We start from the raw sequence: 20,367 nt of genomic DNA, 5'->3' as shown, positions 1-20,367 counted from the left end.
TAACAAAATCAGAGCAAGATAATGAGACGTAAAATAAATCTTAAAAACACCTTCCCACCACCCTTCCCTTATTCCTAAGTTGTACCTCCTCTCCCCAAGCAGAGCAGGGAGATGGGGAATAGAGGTAATGGTCAGTCCACCACAGGTTGTTTCTGACGCTGCTCAGAGAGAGGAGTCCTTCCCCTGCTCCAGTGCGGAGACAGTTCTCCATGAACTGGGCTATGTTGAAGACAGTAAGAATTTGCATCTGGGAGTCAGAATGCCTTACAGAAGGTTTTAAAAAGATACAGAAAAAGTGCAACGGGAACCACACAAACCTTATTTGCAAGACAGGGAATTCGGGGTTGTATGTTAAAATGGACATGCAGACATTGTTTTTTACCAGAACCATATCAGGAATTTTATTTCCTCCACATATCACAGTTTGAAGCTGGAAAGCAATCTTGCATAGTTTCTAATTTAGGTGGAACTATATAAGCTGAAGTGAAATCAGACAAAATCATAAGTAACAGCAGCAAAACAGAAGAGTCTTAATTCTAAGTGGTTCTGGTCTTGGCATAAGAATAAGGAAATTAGAACATGATGAATATTAATATTTATATTGCCTGTGCATCAAGAGGTAAAACATCTCAGAAAAGCTACCTCTGCTGTGTATATCAACCTTTTATTCTTTGATGTTTTGTTATACAAACAGTAGTCAGATAAATATACACATGGAGCTCAAAAAGCTACAGTATTTCACAATGTCACATCTAGTGAGGGATTCTTTTGATTTTTTTTCTAGACCTGTTCATGTGCACAATTTCTTTATGCCTCATTTACTACAAAAATATCGGTCGATGAACAATGAATAACTAGACATATTTCATTGTATAACTGAGAGTGAACTGTCTTTTTAGGTTTGTCTTTGTTTCCCAAGCCCATGCATCTTAACTTTCATAATGCCTGTTTACATCAATAAAGTCAATTTATTTACTGAATTGTATTTGGGTAATTATTTATTCATACTTCAATCATTAGAAACCCAGAATTTACTATAGTCAAGAAATTTACTATAGTAAATTTGTGAAAAAAGTTTCACAGAAACTTCAAACGTATGAATGTGGTCTGCTCTGATTTCGAGACGTCTAATTTTGAGCACGTGGGTAGGATTGCTCTTCTATTCTAGGTACTACCTAGAGCACCTTCTGAACTGGAGGTATAAATACATGAGGTGGTGATGGAAACTGTTTCAGTTTTTGCAAGTCCACTATGTCTGTCACCTCCTCCATGACAGGCTTAATATAAATGTAAAGTTTATATGAACAAATTTAAATGATTTATGGAAAACCCAAAGACAAAACACACATGCACAAAAAGTATAATTCAGAACAGATAATTTTTATGTTTTTAGAAAGTAATACAATGTTAAAACAAGTCCATATCTGGCTATTTTATTCTTGTTAAGGTCATCCCATTAAACAACCCCCCAAAGAGAATTATCAATATTGTCTAGCACTATAAACTAACAAAATTAATCAGAATGGGAATGAGCATTTTGCATGGCAGAGAAAATAGAGTGATACCAAATGTTGACTGCTGTTATTGACCAAGTCAGCAGGTAAAGCCTACTTGTGGGTTAAATGTCTGGATGCAGGTAGCATTTACATTGAAGACAGACGATTTTACTGTTGCAATCATAGCCATTTCTTGGAAAAATATAACAAAACTGAGCAGGCCCATTCACCAGGGATTGCTGGTGAATGTCACTAAGGTACTACTTGGAGCAATATCTCATTTTCTTTGCAGAAGTTCTCTCAGACATTGTAAAAGTACCTGCCCCATGCTTGATATCCAGTAAGTAACAGGGAAATTTAGAGTTTCTTGAAGGACTTCTCATGTCCAGCACCATTTCCATTCTGACTGAAGGAGTGGAATACTTTACCTGGCAAATGCATAACAACCCACCTGCGGAACTTCATGTAGGTGAGGTACAGTTAGATGCTATAGAAGGGAATGAGAAGCATGATTTGGCTTGCTGTTTGTAAAAAAAGATGAGCCCTTCGTTATTTGTGTTGGCAGTCTGGCTGTATGGTTAGGTTTTAAACTAGTGGAAAACTTGGAAAGAGCAAAGGAAAGCTGAACATCTTTACGATCATTCCTGGCCTTAAAATACCAGCTCCTGTCCTTAGCTCTGTGGTGCAAGTTGTTCTCCCAAGCACAAACTTCATTACTATTCTGTATACCTTCATCGTCCCCAATTCCAAGCAGTCTACGTAGTCAGAAACCAAAACTGTTGCAGTATGACAGGTCTGCAAAACAGTCTGTCTCACTGAGATCTGTGTTGACCACCAACTGCTTTCTTGATGGCATTTAAGGTTGTTGACTTAAAGCCGTGCTGGCAATTTATCAGTGGGGGGGTGGAGTGGGAGGTACCTTTCTGTCCCTGTTAACGAGACAGGATAGAGTGTGCTCGATAACATGTGAAAGGGTAACTTGGTGCTGCCTGTGTTGCTTCTTATCAACACGGTGACTGCATCCACCCCTAAGAGCCCTAAGTGGCATTCTGCTTGTGAAGAAGTTGTCTCCCTCCTGTTTAAATGGAGCAGTGGTAATCAGTGAGGATGCTTAACCTGAAGGAGGATATGAGATTCAGAATGTGGACTCAAAAATTCTTTCGCTCTAGAGCAGATGCTCAGAGCCAATAAAAGCCACAAAGAAAATCAAAGGTGCATTTTTCAGAGGTTTTAGAGTTCTCATATTATGAGGGGTTTTAAAATTCCAGCCAAGACCAAAATGCCCAAATATGTTTTAGGTTTGGGCCACCAAAATTAAAAAGAGGAAGTAAATTTTACTTTCAGTTACTTAAGAGGCTTCATTAAAAATAAATTTTTAATTTTTACTTAATTCTACAGTACCTAAGACAATATTTAAAGACATTCAAAAGAAAAAGGGTTGGAAAGAGGAAAGTGAAAAGACTGTATTCACAGAGACATCAAAACAAGGTATTTTGACAATGCCAGGAAATTTTAATTAATTTTTTTTTTCAAGTTCTAAGTAACTGACTTGATTTCATACAGCATTTTGATTTTCACTAATTGCATTTGCTTTAGTCACACAATACAAAGACTGGACAGAAGGATGGACCAATGCATACATATCAAGTTAATTATTGTTTTATTTTAACCTATTCTATCAGCAGCTCACCTCCAGGTAAGACTGTGTTGTGCAGAAATACTCAGTGGAAGAAAGTATGCCATAGAAAGTGGGAGGAGGGAAGTGGAAAAATAGCCTCATGATGAAACAGATGGAATGAAAACATTTGGCAAACATCAGTGGTGGGCTATTTTTTGATATAGCTGTTTAGGTTTCTCTAGTATGAAAAGCCAAATGGCTAATATCTACTTGTGCACATTGAAATTAACATATACGCATCAAAAAAGCATTGCACTGAGCTTTTTAACTGAAAAAAGAATCTAACTAAAGCTAGCACCGTCAAACTATGAGAGGTCCATCACCCTGCTGTCCCCATCCAAAGATGTGCACTTCACCCTTCCCTCCTTGCCATTTCTCTTTCTAGTTTTCTCCACATAGCACGAGCACGTTGGAAGGGGGTTCTCTCACTGGCTGGGACCAGAGCTTTTCCACCAGCACACCTAATAACTACAAGCTATTCAGTATATGAAAGAACCACCATAGGAGGACAGCTAGTGGGAAAAGAAAAACAAATCTGACCTGGGAATTCTACATTATTTCCATGGAAGTCTTCTTTCTGCCTGGTATCAGACATTGGGAGTGAGAGCTGTGGTGACTTCTTTGACTCCAGGAAGTATTCTTGAACTCCTGAGAACAGAAGTAAAAAGCCAGTTATAATAAAGAGATTTGTAGATATAAAATATTAAAATCAAACATCTATCACAAGAGTACGGGGGAAATCATCAGGAAGGGGGAAAGGTAGAGAAATTAGAGGGAGGTAAAGGAAACTACAGCAATGTGTCACTGTGTTTGGCATCTCTGTGCTCTGACTAGCACAGCATAATTAAAGGATATTAAAGGCCTTTATGTTTCTATCACAGCAGTACAAAATTTAAAACAATAAACTGCTTTTTCATAACACCAAACTACCTTCCTCACTCTCCTCATTCCCACCTCTGAAATTCTGCTTGAGTTCATCTTCACCTTGACCTTGCTTCTGCTGAAATCCTTGTTCACGTCTTAATCACTTCACATCTTGAATACTGAAATTCCTTCAATGGTCTGTCTAAATCCCAACTCTCTCTAAATGTCAAGAGGTCCAGAATGGTGCAGTCAGATTGTTTGCTTGCTCCATGCATGGATAAACAATATGATAGAAGATGTGTTTATGTAGTAAAATTGAGAAGCTGCAATAGAAGAGTGAGTTGTTTGTATATAGAGCAGGAATGGCAGACAACAGACATAGAGCAGCTAGAAATTGGCTAATATTCTCAGACACTACTGTGACACACACCAACAATAAAATATTTGTTTACTACAATATAAATAGCATCAAGATGAAGAAACCTGGAAATCTCAGGCTTCTCTATTTTTGCAGGCAACAAACATCTACTGAGTGCCTTTGCCTCCCACAACATTTGCCTCCCAAAACAGTAGCACACATTTGGTATCAAAATAGGCTCCAATATCTTCAAAAGCACAATGCAACCACCATATAGGAAAAGACTTTTTCTCTTTGCAGTCAAGGAGACAGCCAGCTCTTCAGGCTTGCTTGTTCAGCCAAAAGCTAATACTCAGCATTTTGCTAACTATGAAAAACAAGTGCAAAGAAATTACTTGCTACCAGAAGCTAGAGCAGAGGTGTCCTATGTCAGATTATGCTGTTTCACAGTCATGTAGGATCTTAAAAATCAGCTGTTTCAGATAGACTTATTATATAAGTTTTCTTGCTTTTCTGGGAATTTTCTTAGTTGCTCTGCACTAAAAGAAATGAAGTATACACTTGTTAAGAACTTTCAGATGCCTGTAGCCTTGCTTGAATCTGAGGAAACACTGTGGGTACCTGACTTCTCTGGAATCAGGGAAAATAGCTGTCTAATATTGTCTTGAATATCTGAAGTAGAATAGGTTTATATCCCGTATTTATCATTATACACCCAACAGCAAAACTACTATGAGGCAAGCATGACACCAGCCTTCTTTTCTTAAGTCATCCTGGCTTTTACAATGCCTTTGATAGAACCTGCTAGTAACATTAACCAAAAACCCTGAGATTAGTTCAGTTGGTTAGAGCATGGTGCTTATAGCACCAAAGTTGTGGGTTTTGATCCCTGTATGGGCCATTCACTGGAGTTGGACTCAATGATCCTCGTGGATCCCTTCCTATTCAGAAGGTTTTGTGATCACTGGGCATGACACTCTAAGGTGTGGAATATCTTGACTACATTAACAAAAAATGCCAAAAGTGATAATTTAACCCATGAATGCAAAAGATGCCTCATCCACTGTTTCAGTATACTCTAGAATCATATTCAGTTTTGTAAGAAAATATTTTCCTCACCTGAATGGCAAATAAAAGTCTTCAAAGTAACAAATCCCTCCCTGGAAAAGTAAAACATGTCAAGAATGCTTATAAAACAATGAATCAAAACAGCATATTAAAATATTTCATTTCAGTAGTTTTGATAATTTAATTTTTTTCTGTATTATTGGTTCAAATCAGTGAAGAAAAGTTTATTTTGAGTCAAGAAGCAGAAAATTTCCAAGGAAAATGTTCCAAGGAAATAGTTCTAGGAAGTAGTTTCAGGTTCAAAAATAACTGAAATCAACCTCTTGCTGAAAAAAAAAAAATCACCAGCTTCCACCTCTGCTTTTCAGTTTGCTTAAAAAGAAAAGAATCTCAACCAGCTGTAGCTATTTCTGCAAAAGCAGTTAGCAAATCAGTTTCTGCCCACCTGTAGCTTCTCCTTCAGACAAAATGTATAAGCCTGGAATTGGTCGTGACCTTGTTGCTGAAGATGGAGCTGAGTGCCCTAGAGCTGGATGCAGCCTGCTTAAGCCAATTCTGAATTATTTCAGGTGCAAGATTTAACACATGCAGTAGCCCTCCCACTTTGTTTCCTCTCCTCATTAGCATATGAAGACTTGCACTAGATGCCCACAGGCATTTTGCAAATGCAAGGATTTTCAGTTACCCATCCTCTGACAGGCATCATGTCATCTTTGTACAGCAGCTTTAGATTTGTGAATGGGGGCTTGTGCATCATTGTTGTCAGCAATGAATAACCACAGTCACTGTCTCTTTCCTGCAGAATGCTGAGCAGCATAAGCCCATGCCCTCTTGAGTAAGCTCTGCTTTGCCTTCAACTGTGGATAGAAATTTTTTCAGTCATGGTTTTGCATCACTTACGGTGCATTTCATCAGTGCCGTTCCTATTCCTACGTGTGCAAATGGAAAACCGAACTATGGAGCCAACAATATCTGAGGGATTAATATGATTTCTCATTAATGAGAACTCTGTGGCCTTTGGTATGGGATATATTTAGCCTGTTTGTTCTCTTTTTTTTTTTGATGAAGTATATTCTATAACCTGCTGTGATTTCTGGCCTATTGATTAATGGGTCTTTCCACCACAAGCAATCTTAATCTTTCTTAATTGCCTTAATGGCCTCATGGCCTCTCTTTTATACTCTCTGCCCACTATGTTGTTGTTGCAAATGCTTTTGTGTCTTAACTTTGTGACTATACTAAGGACTTAAAGGAAACTGACTGTGAAGTCTATTGTTGCTCCTGTTCTTTCCATTCTTTAAATTCCTTTTTCAGGTTCCTAATATCTGTAGGTAACTTTTGGATGTAAACATGCTTATATTAAAAAACAATTGTCCAAAAATTATCTATAAAGGAGATGATTTTTTACTAAATCCATAGGATAGCTTTTCTTTTAATTCCAGAGTTCTGCAGTGCAGACCAACAGATTTATGTAGCTTGTTATTCAAATCTGAAATATTAAAATTCATGGCTAGTGTTCAAATACAGTTGTGAGAGCCCCAATTCTAGAGTTTGTAGAAGAATTCAGTAAGTTTGCCCTGGAACTGTTTGCTATGATACATAGAATAAAAGTTGATGAGTCCACCCATAGATATCTGATTTGTGTCTCTGGTCTTTCCCAGGGGCTTATTTTGAAACAAAAAAGATGATGAGACAAGGAGCTCTCAGATTTGTTTACATGTCATTTAAATCGCATGGTGTCTAGGTCAGTAATGTTTGTTGGTCACTGTGTTTTATTTTTGCTGTGAAATAGAAAGCCATAAGACAGACCAAGTAAATGACAGCAGTTAGTTTATTGACTTAATTTTCAACCTACTCTTTCTCTACCTGAAGAGGTGGAATACCAGCAGAAATACACAGACCCCCTGTCATCAGCCCATGGGCTAAAGTAGAGCATCATCATACATGGCTGACTTACACAGGGCAGACATTTGCAAGAGATATACCCACACAAGAGAATAATTGTAAGGGAGGTGTTGTTAACATCCACAAGTGACCCTGGGCACAAAAATATTTGCCTACAAAGTCTACCCATGATAAAACATTTTTCAAATGCTTCCAGGCAAGAAGGAAAAAGTTTAGGAAAGATTTCATCTAAGTGGTGACAGTAGCTTAATTTAAAGCTATTTATTTGCCTGACACTAAATTATTCCCAGCAACTTCCAAATCTAGATCTAGTCTAGAGCCAACTGTGCAGAATCAAAGGCAAAACTATGAAGGCAGCAACATCTGTGGAAATAATTTCACTCCTCTCAGAAGGGAGAAGGTAATGCACAGTAATTGCAATACTGACAAACAGCAAATCTTTAAAACTGTCAGTAGTCCAGAAATGTGTCACTTAGACCACTGTAATTATGGCAGAAAAGGTGACATTTGGGTCTGGAAAAAGAAACATGCTTGTGGTGGAGTCTTTTTATAGGAAAATGTCACCTGTTTAAAAGCTGTTCAGAATTTTGGCAAGTTAGAAATAATCATGGCTGACATTACTTGGCAAAGAGCGGATGAAAAGATCAAAACTGGATAACATATAAAAGCAACCGGGCCCATGGTTCCATCTTTCAATTTACAATGGCAGCAGCAATGTCAAACACTCCAAATACTGACAACCGATGTAGTACAAGCAGGTACAAAAGCAGAGGGAAAGTGCCCAGGGGCAATAAAAAAACCAAAATAAAAACCACACCGACAATTTGAAGAAGAAACTAATATGTTGGATATTAGGAAGAAATTTTTTACAGAGAGGGTAATCAGGCATTGGAATGGGCTGCCCAGGGAGGTGGTGGATTCTCCGTCTCTGAAGGTTTTTGAGATGAGACTGGATGTGGCACTTAGTGCCATGGTCTAGTAACCTCAGCAGTGTTGGATCAAGGGTTGGACTTGATGATCTCGGAGGTCCTTTCCAACCCAGTTGATTCTATGATTCTGTGTTGCACCCAATTAGAAATATATGTGCATCTGCAAAAATAATATATTATTTGCTAAGTTTTGGTGGAATATTAAATGTTAGCAGTTAAGATTTACTAACATTTACTAAGATTTATGGTTACCTCTGCAGTGTTACTCTTCATCCTTTCCTCTATCATGATGTATTGTGTAAATGAACGCAAGCTTTCATCCTCTGAGAAGCAAGTAAATCCAGGCATTATAAAGCCTGCCTAACACAGAGGTTGAATTTAAATTGGAAGTTTCAACAAAAATTCTCTACTTCAGATCTCTTTTTAAGTAACAGAGTTTTAATAGAATTTTTTGTATACAGTTTCCTAGAATGGCTTTTCTTGTTAATTTTGGTGGGCATGATAAAGGGAAATATTCTTAAAAGAATTTCGATCTACAGAACTCTAATATGAATTTCACTTTGCATAGCCACCAGGGTTAGGCTCTGCATATTTAGTACTGACACTGAAACAAGAGGTTTTGAGTTCTAGTAACCAATGTCAAGAAAAGGCAGTTTTCCCGGAGATGAAGACTGATGAGAGAAGGAAGCCAAATGAATGAAGCATTTTAATGAAGTCTCACTTACACTCCAACCACTTTTGCACTCAGTCCTGATAATTTCTTTTTAGATACTCATCAATTTCACTGGAATTTTTTTGCCACAATACCAAGTTCAGACTTGGTATACAGAGCCTCAGTTAACTCATAGAGTCTGATTATTGGATTTGCGGGTATTTTAATTCTAGTTTACCAATAATGCAAAATTAATCTTAATATCTGGCTTCAGATGCCACACCAGCTCTGGCATGGGAAAGCTTTTTTCCAGTCTTTTAAATTCAAGTATTTCTAAAAAGTCTGAAAAGTCTTTCTGTAACAGAGTCCACACTGGGAACACTGGAAATTTGAGCTCTGATTTTTGCCTTTTATTTTCCTGGTCTGTAGGGAACTTATTCTTTTGTTTTAATGAAGAAAAACATGACAGTAACTTATCCACCCTACAAAAGGTGATTGAGAAAGCAGCTACAAAATATAAAATAGTTGTTTATGGCTACAGTTATCTTTCTCTGTCAAATAGAATGCATCAGCCCTGTATAAAACATCCTATGAAAAGGGAGCCCTGGCTCGATGGGAACTGGGATGCAGGAAATCAGGAGATTAAGGAATGTGCAGTGCTCAGTGCTCTTGCTAAATCGGGCTGAAATGGTTTTGTTTGTTTATTTATTTTTAATTAATGCCATTTTCAGGGAAAAATGTATCTATATACACAGTTTGTGACTAGCTCTGGCCTTGGTATTTATTTGCCTTCCTGGGGCTTGGGGAAGGGCTGGCATTTTCTTTAATGACAGAGCTCAGCACCATCTGATGGAGCTTCTCAGTTGAATTTCCAGATGCAGAACTCAGCTCTCTCATTTTAGTACTGTGTAAAACTACCTAGTCAGAGCAGTGCAAGCTTTTGATCTGTAACCACTCAGGTGATGGAAAGGCTGGTCAGAAAGCTTTTCAAAAAGCCTCTTCCACAGGCAAAGCGCATTTGTAAGGAGGACCATAACTACAGTAAAAATTGGATACTGATAGTAAAGTCCCGGTCTTACTGAAGTCAATCTATATTTTCCATAGATTTTATTGTGCCTCAGATACTCCTAGAATCTCAGGGAACTGAAGTTTCACCTACCAATAGCATCTCTTTGCTGATCTATCCACTTCATGAGCAAAAGGTTCGAGTTTTAAAGGAATTTTTTTTTAAAAAAGTTACCCATAAACCACAACTGGTGTCACATCAAACACCTACCAGCATCTACTGAGCTAATAAAGCACGAGGGTTTCTTGGAAAGAAAATGGCTCCATGACAATAGAGGGACTGTCTTTTAACACCATCACAAACATCACACTTCATCAGCATTGCTTAGAGACCCTGTCTCCTGAACTTGTACTCCTCTCACAGGCCCAGACTGATATATAAGGAAGGAAAGGGAGACAGAAAAAGCAGACTTATGTTACCATGAGAAACAAGGGGCTACAGAGACTATAGGAAGTCAATAGTAAAGTCTGGGACTAGAAAATATGAGCATTATCATTACATTAATAATTGAATCTTTATGACACAAAAGATATATAACTTACTCTATAACCTCAGTGTCTTACTATAGCATGTCACACTCCTAGGTCTTTGCCCAATTCCTCAAACACCTCTTTAAGTGCCTAATTTCACTAACATGAAGAATCTTGGTAGATGCATCACTGACATACATCTCAAGGAAGGGAGGCAAATGTTTGTGTTAGGACTTTTGTCTTTAGGCACACTCCACTGTTGTATGTGAAGCATCAACGATGTTTGGTGCACAGGAAACACAGTGATGGTAGCAGGATAAAACTAGAAGGGTGGGGAAAGAGGTATTCATCAGATGCTATGAAAAGTAAACTGCAGAACTTAAAATGTATTAGCTCATTGTCTGTAGGATGTTACTCCAAATGGAAATAGTAAAAGAAACAGAACTACAGCTCCACCAAGATCTATGCCTGAATAGTACTGTGTTGCACCCACAGATCTACCAGAGTCAAAGACCTCTCTCTGCTCAAGAATCTTTCAAGTAAATTTGAACCAGTGGAAGAGCGAAAGGGTTGTGTAGTCCAACTACAACTTTGCACATCCTCAAAGCTGGAACTTAAAAGACCTGAAGTTTTAGATTAAACTTGACTGCTGTCACTTGGATATAAAGTTAATAAGAGGGGAACAAAAGTCAGTAAGAAGCTCTGGAACACAAAGAGAAATATGTTACCTTTAGCATGCAGTTTGTATTACCATTTTTCTGTTTGCTGGCCATGTATTTTGCTTATTGTAATCTTTTCTTGCCCAACTCCACTCTCACTCAAAGCTGTGTAAATGCTATCGTTAAAAGCTCAAGTTCAGCAGGGTACATGGGTGCATACATAGTTTTCACTACAAGTCATCTGCTTGATTTCTGTGAAGCTATATATGTACTTAGACTCAATTGTATTCCTAAAAACATTCTGAATTGACCCCTAAGTCAGTTTTCTTTCACCTTCTTCCAGCCAACGTCATAGACGTATTCATTTCTTTGGCTCCCTGTCTCTTACCATATGCCCTTTAAACTCATCATCCCTGTCTACAGCACTCAAAAGTTCTGCATACCCACCAGCATTTCTCCTCTCATTTTCTTCCACTTATTTTGTCTGAATCCACTCTCTTGTCTGATGCCATACGGTTCCCTTGACTTGTTTCCTCTAGTCTGGGTCTTAAGTAGCATCTGAGGTTTTTCTCCTACTTTTGAAACAATGTCCTTGGCCTCTGTCTTCACTGAAGTAGCCTTTGGACTGCTTTTGACCATCATTATTATTTCCCAGACTTCAGTTCTTCATAAAAAGGCAAGAAAAAGGAGAAACAATGTGATGCAGGAGTGTATGAGAAGTGCTGAGACTCTTCAGGAAACTAAATTATCTTAATTCTATGTTTAGAATTAATCAGTGTACTCAAATCATTGAAATTTTTTGGGGTCGATTTAAAATTACAGTTTGATAACATAGATTTTGAGACAGCAGATGGAAGTCCACTTGATGAATAACAGCATCCATGCTCTGCATTGCCTGACACCAAGAACTGAAGTCAGAAGCCTCCCCGGAATGGACCCCAAAACTACAGAAACTTCTTCAAGACAGGATTCTTTAATTTCTGGCTACATGGCTCTCTGTCTAAGGTTATATCTGCACTGAAGACTGCAGTGCTGTGCAGCCACATGCTAGCTTAGCTCCTGAAATGGTCTTGCCCCAGGAGATCAAAGTCCCATGTGGGCAAGATCATTGTGCCTCTCAGTTGAATTCTGTGCCACACTTGAGCTGAGTTTGCTCTATAGTTTGTAGCCCTGGAGAATAGACATATACAGTGGAGGGACAAATACTTTTGATCTAATAGAGGGAATAGTTGTTGGGTGTGATGATAGGAAATACAATAAGTAACTTCTCCCATTTTTGACAATTCATACATGTCACAAAGAGTAACCATTACAGTAATTTTGAAGCCAAATAAGTAGAGCAAAGAGGGGCATCTCTGCACTTTTGTGATCAATTAGGCATGTAGCCTGCTAGGCTTATTTAAATCTCTGTCTCTTTCATTTTTTATAAAAGAAGAAGCCTACCTGTGCTTATCCAGGAGCCTCCAGGGGATTTCACAAGAGGATTTTTCAGATGGTCAAAGTATCCCTGTGTACAAGCTGACTGCATCTCTCAGTTGATGCCCATAAGTTTTTATGCCCAAGAATTTCTAATAATTTCTAAAAAAAGTTGTAACATTAGTTCTGCAGGAAATAACTTGCACTGGAGTCTATGTTTGCTAATTTGTGTACCAGCAGCTCAGTATGGAGCTCGAGGAAGGCTGATTTCTCTTGCCAAAAAAAGCATGGATCTGACAGCCTTTCTAGCCCATACAAGATTCTTCAGAAATGCTGGCCTAATCCTTTAAAAAAATATTTCATAACAGTAAAAAATATTCTGAGCATTTTACTTGCAGTAGGACAGAATAACATGTTATTTGAAAACCATGTACTGAATCTGCCCACCTATTTTCCCTGCAAAACATTTGCTAATCATGCTGTTGAAGGGGATGAACATATTTTAGAATATTAAAATTTGATTTGGCAATGACAAATTTCAATATTAAAACACATATAATGACTCTTAGATTAAGCTTTTCTGATATACTTAATACCCAAGCTAAATAACTAATCCACAGAGAACAGGAGGTGGACTTGGCAGCTGAGTAAGATTACAATTTTAGGACATACTGTAGAGGACACAGGGAAATGCAATCTCACAGTTTTCTTAATAATATTCACTATATATTGGTTAGTCAAAACCACCTGGCATATAAATCGGAAAAAAACCATCCTGCATTTGCATTGAAATCTTCTCATAAACCTGAGACCTGCCTAGTACACAACTGCAACTGTGTAGTTTTATCCTTCAGAGAACAAGCAGAAACTACTGCGTGGACTGTATTTCATTCAATAGTTTGTTTAGCAAGATGCAGGTACTCTTCAAATTGGATATATATAGTCCTGAGGGAAAAATTACTCTCCAAGAAGAGGTGGTCACCACAAAACAAGTGGAACCCAGGTGAAAATTCAGTGCATAATTTCTAAGAGAAAAGATTTGGCAAGGGTTATTAAAAAATTTCCACTACTTTTATAGCACATGGTGGCAAAGCAGGAGAAATGGAAACAGCATTATAGAAAGACTTTTATTTCAAAGTAAAGTAATTTTTTAATTATTCCTGGATTTGTTATATTTTTATGCAGACCAGGAAAGGTTGTAATGAACAATCCACCGGGCATTCAATATATATCAAGTAATATGAATTTGCCAAAGTATTCAAATCAGTAAATATGCATATGCATACACCTATATAGAAATTGTATTCACATACACACTCCGTTATGTTCACTCACATCCACACTTACATATTATATCTTTCATTAATGCCTATAACACAGTGTGTATACACAAGTTAGAGAGTGAAACACACTCATACATGCAACATGGGAGCAGTTGCAGGGAGCAAACTCCTGTTGAAGACAATCTACGCAGGACACACTATTTTCAAAATAGTATTGCAATGCCTCTGTCCTGTACACATGCAAACACAGATAGAAAAGCACAGCTGAAATACCAATTTTCTTCAATTTCTTTCACTTAACAAAATATAATTTTTTTTAAGCCATGATCTATTTAATAAATATTGGAAGTTCTTATCTTTTCTCAGCTATGCCTACATGCAGGAAAATAAAGCTAATTTAATTTGTCATTAATGATTTGTAGGCAGATTATCTCATTAACTGTTCCAGTTATATTTTACAAGTATTTTTCAACAGCCTATTAAAAAAAATAAAATGGAAAAGGCTGAAGGTTTATATTTTAAGTTTTTTAATGAAATTTTTTCATAAATTACTTTTCACTGGCTTCACTAAAAATTATTTTCCTAGCTGAAAATGGTTTAATTTATTTTGATAATAAACAGATCTTTATAGAAAAACATATTGAAATTAAAAAGAAAATAATCAAAACCATTTTATCTCATTAAAAAGAACCTTCTAATGACTGCTCTCACTAGGACCAAAATATAAAATGAGACCTAAGTACACATCAGAAGTTGCCTGCGACTTTCTTTATAATTATCAAATGGTTCAAATGATGAAACATTGTGTTAGCTGTAATAGGCTATATATTCCAGCTATGTAACAGGTTATTCTCTTCAGCCAGCAAAGAGAATTCATTACCCATGCCACAAGAGTAAACCTAGATCCTGAATTTTAAAGAAATCATAAGGAGGTTATACGTTACTTGATGCCTTCGCTTTCTAAAACCACCGATATGTCATTTATATTCTCCAGGAGAAGGAGAGAATTTGTGTACAAGCAGATGTCTCTGTAAGAGAGCAGAGTTTCTGATATTTAGCATATCTATATCTCAGCACATTTTTAACCTGAACTACTATTTGCTTCCTTAGGCACCTATGTGGGGAAAACAGATTAATGCAGGCAGGAGATAATTGAACCGGTTCTTTAATGTGAGCAGGATTGGGCCTAATGTATTGTTAGCCTGAAGGAGAAGAAACTTCGTATTTTTCACATGCAGCTAATACAGATATCTCTTCAGATTTGCAGAAAAGATGTTGTCTTTGAGGAATTTCTGTCATCGGTATTTTCTAGATATCTTTCCCAAATGGGTATAGAGGCTTCTGGTAGAAAATTCAGTTCTGTGCACAGGCCTATCCTGAGAAGCCATCAGAGTGAGGTATTTCTGATGTCCACTTGTTGACACTGACCTTCACAATATCTGTGGCAGAAAATAGAGAGATGATGTGTGCCCTAACCACAGTGTGCTATCACAAACCACTTGGCACCGTGAAACACAGAGAGGACTGCATCGAGGAGCAGCATCGTCACAGGGGAAACATCAGTGAATTAAACTGCTCTCTCTCTCAGAAGAGGCCCCGCAAGCCATGGTTTTCAAGCACCAGGTTTGGAAATGATTCTGCTCCTCAGCTGGCTCTTGGCTGCATGTAATGCAGTTGTGGCAGTCCGAGCGGGATGCTGGGCTGGGCAACGGCTGGGTAAGAGGAACTAAACTGGCAAAAGCAAACCACCAGGCTCCTTCATGCGAGTCCTCATTTAATGTTTATTTTAATGACATAAAATGGAAACTGTGCTGTAGTATTTTTAATCACTCAAAAATATCATCCTACTTCATCACCAAAATAGCACAACAGATAATTGATCTGCTGAACCAAAACAGCACAACTCCCCACAGTATGTTTGCACTAATTCACAAGGGCTTTTTTTGAATGAATTTGGAAAGATATCTATATACCTCCACAAAGGTCTTATTTTTTTAATAACTGCAGTAATTTCGTACTGGAACCCTAATATTATAGTGCAATTTAGCTGAAACTGTTGAACTTGTGAACCGCTAACAATACAAATAACATAATAATAGTGAAGAATCCAAACACTTAGCAGCAGTAAACTAATAATCAGTAACACCTTTGTGCCAAAGAAGCTACTGGGGCATTAATAATTTTCCCTCCCTCACTGCAGCACCACTGGTGTTTCAAGACATTTCTTTTCTGAGGAAAGAAGCCAACTCACACCCCACCCCAAAACCGGGGTGGACTTCCCCTCTGGGCAAAAGTATGTTTGGTGGTGCCCCCAAATGTTTCCTGCCCTCCTCCCCCTCTTGACGGGGCCATGGCAAACACAGGCTGCAGGTCACCAGCCCTCTTTTGGGCTAAGCAAATAAGACACATTTCCAGCACCTCTCCCTCGCGACCTGATTTGCCTCGCAAGAAGCCAGGAGGTAAACAAATAGGTCTGTCAAGCCAGGCCTTGCCTGTACACACCTGTATCAACAAGGATGCAAGCACAATTATCTTACCTTAATGAACTTAATCTTTAATTTCACAGCTTGGCCCTTGTGCTCAGCCTCTTAACAAAGGAGCCGAACTGTTTTAGTCCATATGACCACCCTTCCTCCAACAGCTGTGGAAACTTAAAGCCACGACAAGGATTTTTGCCCCCTGTGAAACTGTCAAAAGCAATAAATATTTTTCTTTTTTTCCATCATTAGACCCCGCTAAGAAAGCCTGCCCATTGTCCACTGTAATTCCCAGCGCTCACGGGGCAGGAGCTTTATTGTCCCAAATGAATCCTGAAGTGTGAACAATGCGGGGGAAAGCGGCCACCCTTTTCGGGAGGGTGTAGCCGCGAGGAATGCGGCGCTTCCCCACGGAAGGCTCCGCCAAAAGAGCACTTGTGTTTTTTAACACTGGCCTTTCAGGAGGATGCTCGAGTTAAGGCATTGTGGCCCACTGTAAATAGATGCACTCGCCAGAATGGGGCTTCGTCATCCCTAATTAGGGAAGTAACTCCGGAGAGACAGCATGTCACTTGCAAGACTGGGCTCATTGTTGGGTTTGTGCGCGTCCCCACAATGTGAGGTAATTGGAGTTGTACCTTTTAGAAAGCTGCTAATTTCACATAGGAAGTGCTAACAAGACCTTTGTGTGCCATGTTTTCCTTCGTCCTTTCTAAGGAAGTTACAGAGCTCGAGTACTGGGAATGGCTGGGCCAAGGCCTGCCAGAGGAGGCTGCGGTAATGAACCACTTCAGCCCCCTGCCAGAAAAAGGAGGCCTAATTTTCGGGCCTGAGAAGACGAGGCCGGACAAAAGGTTCTGTTTAAGCTTATTATACAGGACATTCTCAGTGCCTACACAGCTTTCCTCGAAATGACCCTCTCAAAATAAGTGCATCAAGTTTGAGCAAATAGAAACATGCAACTTTCGAGGCTGGGGGTTATAGTTTTCTTTACAAAGCCATTTATATAATGTAAGCCGCAATTAGCGCAGAACGGAGCAACAAGATTTAGCGAGGAAAGTTCCCCTGACAAAGGATAGAAATTAGGGGAATAAGTAACAGTTAAATATTGGCTTTGGATAACCAGCTGAAAAGGCCTTTCAGATCAGCTGTGGATGTGGAAAAATAAAATAATTTTAGTCTGAATCTCTTTTGCCGCAAAGTTTGGTTTTTAAATCGTCGATTGATTCCACTAATTTCAAATTATCTAGATAGAATAGATCTCAGCTTAAAAAAAAAAAGAAAAGAAATAACTGAAAAGCCTCTCAGCTTTTAAGCTTGACAATATCAGCAAAACATCCATAGGAATTACATATAAAAATTCAAATGATAATGAAACAAATTACTACTTACAGTATGAAAAGTCTGCAAAAGCTTTTTATAGACTTGAAATGCAGAAGTTATATAAACTACTCAGTGAAAAGAATTAGAAAATGACCTTTGCAGATCGGGGGCAAAAATGAACAGTCTTCAGGGAAAAAAAAAATTCACTGTTAACAATGGCTTTTAATGCCATTTTGCTTCCCTCATTTATCTAATAATCATGGCAAGGTTAGGGTAAACAATGAACAGTATGTTTTCACATATTCCACCTTTAGTGTCCTCCATATGAATTTCTAAAACACTTAAGAGAATAGATACATAAACCTGTGACCTTCAAATGAGCTTTTTGCTACTTCCAACATTTTGAATAAAAAAGGTCAGAAAATTGAACAGCTTTTGCACAGTAATGAATTCCATTCTGTTGGGTAAACAAAGCTAAATTTTAAAACAGGGACCTGACATCTCTATAGCTCAAGAAGCTTTTCTCTTCTTCAGGCGTGGGGGGGAAGGGTGAGGAATGTGAGCACTCCGCCAGCCACCCCCTAAATCACTGCAGCATCCGCCAAGGAGAGGAGGAGGAGACAAAAATATTTGGGTTTATTCAGCGAACAACTGTGATTTCCAAGGCCAGTGCAACAAAAATGTCCAATTTTTAAGATTTTTTTTTTCCTGCACCTCTCCCCCCCCAGTGAATAATTGATCCGGTCCACACAAAAAAGAAGCCAGTGCTACCCTCATCAAGCTAGCTCTTACTGCCGAGGGCCTCCAAAAGTTACTTCAATTTCCGCCGTGCTTTTGTCCATGAGTTGTCCTGGCTGAAAGGCCCGGTTAGGTATTGTTGCAAAAAAAGTCTGCGCCCACGTTTATTCCCCCCCTCTAATTCATACTCTGCATTGTGGGGTTTTGCTATTCAAGGACTGATTGGACAACAGCTCAAAGAATGGCCCCAGTGATTAGGCTCTCAGCATGGGTCTGGATTGTGGGTATAAACCCACGGTCAGGGCTTGAATTCATGGTTGCTTTCTGCTTCCTCCTAGTGCCTCCCGTGTCCAATATTTTCTGCATCCTTTGCTGCAGGTAATGCATTCCTTCATACCAGGAAATGGATTCCATATAATTAGCCAGCACAGTAGTGTGTGAGCCCCTGAAAGTCCAGGGGTTGTGCCCTGGGAAGCAATTGCTCTTTGGTATTGATAGGAACTTGCAGGATTTTGGTCAGGGTGGGATAATACAAACCCCCAAGTATTGTCATGACAAGGTATTCATCCTGCTTGACAAAGGAAACTTTTCTACCATCCCCCCAGGGCACGCAGGGGCGATGCTGGACACAAACTTGTTTGTTTAGAAGTGGAGGTATGGTTTTCCCAGCCCACCGCAATTCCCAAACACAAGGCCTGACCCCATCCCCTTCCAGCTGCTCCATGCCGCACCATCCCGCTTCCCCTGTTGCTTTACGTTTCAGACTATGGCAGCTGCACGAGTCGAGAAGTGTACAGATGTCACTCTGCGTTTTACATGTCAGTAACTGGAATTAATTTACATTTATTTGCCAATTGTTTTATATCACTTTATGACAATGTGCCGCATAATATAATTTAAATCTTTAATGTACAACTAATTCTCTACCATTAATTTGTCAACATGATTACTGGATATGCCACCGGTAAAAGCTGGATGACTTGAAATATGTAGAAGGCATTCCTGTAGCTCTAAAAGAGGTTTGTATCTGAAATGACAAAGGTTTACAGAACTTTTTTTGGTTTGTCTGTGATTTTATGAAAACTACAATTTCAATGTAATTTCACAAACTGAATTATTTCAAATCTCAGTCTGAAATAAAATGTCTAATATATTAATTAGCCCAGGGAGAGAGTCCCAACAGTATTGTAAGAAGCAAAATGATAGTTTGATTCCTGAGAAATGCAGCCTTCATTATGACAATTCCTTGCTGATAGGAGTTTAAACTGTCTCCCTGCCAATAGTATTTTATTTTGGGCAGAGTAGTAATCTTTTTAGCTATGCTCTGGAATTGAAAAGCAGCTCATAGCAAGAGCAGGTTGCAAATTTTTGGACAGAAAATGGTGATTCGTTGAAACTGAAATTTGTCCTGGGCATGTGCAGCAGGAGCCACAGCAGTGAAGGTTTCTCAGGGTAGAACTGCTGATTAAAAAATGAAGAGGGACGGGGAAAGAGGGAGAGAGGAAGAGAAGGAGAAAGGGGAAAGGGAGAGAGGGAGAGGGTTTTTTCCTGCCTCCCAGCCCTCCCCCCAGCTGCCCGTAGGTAGGAGGTCAGGGCACTCTCCAGGGATGTGGGAGAGCCAGTTTCAATTAGCTCAGCAATGTGCTAGTGAGGGGGAATTCAGAGCACATCACCTCTTTGCTTTCAGGGGGGTCCGGCCCCCATTTCTCCTGCAGCTCGAGGCACTCCCCTGCTGTTTCTTCCCCTCTATCAAAAACTGAATGTGTATGTGCCTCCCTTACAAAACCAAAGCAAAGCAAAACGCATATTGAAGCAGAGGCCCTGACCTTGCAGCAGCTACATCGGGGCAATTCCCCTGTGAGACTTCTCATGCAGAAATGGGGCTGGGGAGGGCAGCCCGCCCTGCCACCCGCTTTGGGAGATGGGTGCAAACAACATCCGTAAAGCAAAACTGGGAGCCGACGCCCGGGCTTCGCCTCTCTGAT

Source organism: Manacus vitellinus, unplaced genomic scaffold, assembly GCF_001715985.3.
Source record: "Manacus vitellinus isolate BGI_N305 unplaced genomic scaffold, ASM171598v3 scaffold_8_pilon, whole genome shotgun sequence".
In the NCBI taxonomy this organism is placed as follows: domain Eukaryota; kingdom Metazoa; phylum Chordata; class Aves; order Passeriformes; family Pipridae; genus Manacus; species Manacus vitellinus.
This window is presented reverse-complemented; position numbering follows the sequence as displayed.